Source organism: Aplysia californica, unplaced genomic scaffold (assembly GCF_000002075.1).
Source record: "Aplysia californica isolate F4 #8 unplaced genomic scaffold, AplCal3.0 scaffold00727, whole genome shotgun sequence".
NCBI lineage: Eukaryota > Metazoa > Mollusca > Gastropoda > Aplysiida > Aplysiidae > Aplysia > Aplysia californica.
Window position 1 is genome coordinate 166,241 of NW_004797997.1, and position 2,522 is coordinate 168,762.

The window sequence follows — 2,522 nt, forward strand, 5'->3', positions numbered from 1 at the left end:
ACACACACACACACACACACACACACACACAAACACACACACACATACACACACACATACGTATTAATGATTAATGTTCAGCTGCTGGTGAGGGTGGCGTCATAACCTTTTATAAGCCCGCTCACAACTCATACATAAATTGTAAGTGAGATGAACGGCCTTTCCGTTTACCCAGGCCGTAACAATGGACGTTAGAAATGAACTTGCGATAGAAGTGTTGCTTGTTCGCTGAGTGGTGGCGACTCTAGAGCTTGGTAAGGTTAAAGTATCACTGGAGAAAGTTTAAAGGCTTCATATTGTCCAAAACAATGCGCACGTTTAGTTTTACGGAAAAGAAAACGAGACTCTGCTAAACCACTTTTACGGTCATTGCATTGGCTTCCGGTTGAGAAAAGAATTGTGTACAAGTTGGTCTATGTCACAAATGTTTGAAAGATAAAGCACCATCATATTTATCAAATCTGTTAAGACGTTACATTCCAAGTCGCAGTTTAAGGTCATCAGCTGACAAAAAGAAATTTATTAAACCAGCTATGAAACTTTAAACTAAGGGTGAAAGGGCATTTGAATACCAAGGCCCCAAGATCTGGAATGCTTTATAAAGTACTTTAAGAGAGATCAAATCTTTTGATTCATTCAAATGTTAACCTGAGGTATTTCTGTTTTTAAACTAAAAAGATGAATATTTTGAGTGGTTTTCTTTTAGTCAGAACACAATGTTTTATGTTACATTGTGCTTTGTACTGTATTGTAGAGTGCTCTGAGCCTGTGTACTTATATCGGGGTTGAGCGTTATATAAATGTCATTTATTATTTTAAGGTTTAAGCCCATGTTGTCACTCTCTTGTACGATGACATTGCAGAATCTATTAAATGTCATCGTACAAGAGAGTGACAACATGGGCTTAAACCTAAACATCAAGAAAACCGAAACGATGGTGATAAGCAGAAATACTCCAATCCCAACATGCAATATCAAAATCAATGATACCACCCTCAAGCAAGTACAACATTTTAGATATTTGGGGACCATTATATCATCAGATGGTAGATGTCACACCGAAATTAAAAGCCGCATTTGCCAAGCAAAAGCAACCTTCCACAAGATGAAACAGATACTAGCAAACATCAATCTGTCACTGGAAATGAGGAAAAGAGTAATGAAAAGCTACATCGAGCCAATCCTATTATACGGGTGCGAAGCATGGACAATCAATAAACAGCTGGAAAAAACAATTGTTGCGGCAGAGTTGTGGTTCATGAGACGCATGCTACGTATCCCATGGACAGCTAGAAAAACAAATGAAGAAGTCCTGGTTGAAGCAAATTATAGAAAACAACTTATCACGAATATAAGAAAACGACAGGCACATTTTTTTCGGACACACAATGCGGAAAGAAGCATTAGAGAACATTGTAACAACAGGAAAGTTTGATGGAAAGAGAGGTAGAGGCAGACAGAGGGAAAAGATACTGGACAAGATGACAACATGGCTGGGAGCAGCAAGAACAACAGACACCATTGCTGCTTCGAAAGACAGATGGAAGTGGAGGTCCATGATCGCCCACGCCAGTCGGCAAGGCACCGGATGATGATGAGAGTGCCCTGAGCCTGTGTACTTATATCGGGGTTGAGCGTTATATAATGTCATTTATTATTATTATTAAAGAATCGATCCCGGAACCGATTCCCGTGGTTAGTGCTAGAGAAGTTAAGTTCCGATTCCTTTTTACGTAAACTAACGGCCACCAAATGGTTTATTGAATTTTTCTGCTTTTTAAACTTATTTTTGAAAACAAAAAAGTTGGTGCCTAGCTGTGTTTCGAAATAGAGGTTATCCTGGATCCTGAAGCTGCTTGAAGTCAACTAGGTAACCGGAACTGGCAAGGTGTGGATTCATCGGAAGTAATTGCTACTCCATGAAAGAAATCACGCGAACCCGGAAGAAATCATAATATTGGAAAAAAGCTGGGCTCGATTCCTAGGATTCCTAGTGTGCAATAATCGGGAACCGCCCGCCACTGGACACCCGTTTTTTTTTTAAAATCATTGCACCCAGTCCTAGATAATTATTATAGGCCTACACACGCATCCACGAGTCAACGCCATTACTTCTTCTGCACATTAGACACCGGTCAACACATAAGCGTGTCATTTCAGACCCTGTTTTCGCCACGTTTTTCTCTCTTTCTCGGGTTGACGTTTTGTTAGCTGTGCAATAACCCTGTGCCTTGTTCTTTCCCACAGAACTGACTTGGTCAGTGAGAGCAGCATTGGACTGTTACAAGGGAAGCAACGTTCAAGAATTGCAAGTAAGAATTTCCCAAATGAAGTCCCTGTTGAATAATAATAATAATAATAATAATAATAATAATAATAATAATAATAATAATAATAATAATAATAATAATAATAATAATAACAATGATAATAATAATGATGATGATACTAATAATAATAACAATAAAAATAAAGATAACAACTTCAAAAACAGCAACAACAATAACACAATGACAATGAC

General features: G+C 38.3%; 1 long non-coding RNA gene across 1 annotated transcript in view; it reads left to right on the forward strand.

The window, feature by feature from the left end:
• LOC106013221 overlaps positions 1-2,313 on the forward strand; it is a 77,267-nt gene extending 74,954 nt beyond the window's left edge. Inside the window, exon 3 of the long non-coding RNA XR_001185283.2 lies at positions 2,249-2,313. This is a non-coding gene — a long non-coding RNA (uncharacterized LOC106013221). The remainder of the gene's footprint in view (positions 1-2,248) is intronic.
• Positions 2,314-2,522: the final 209 nt, after the last annotated feature.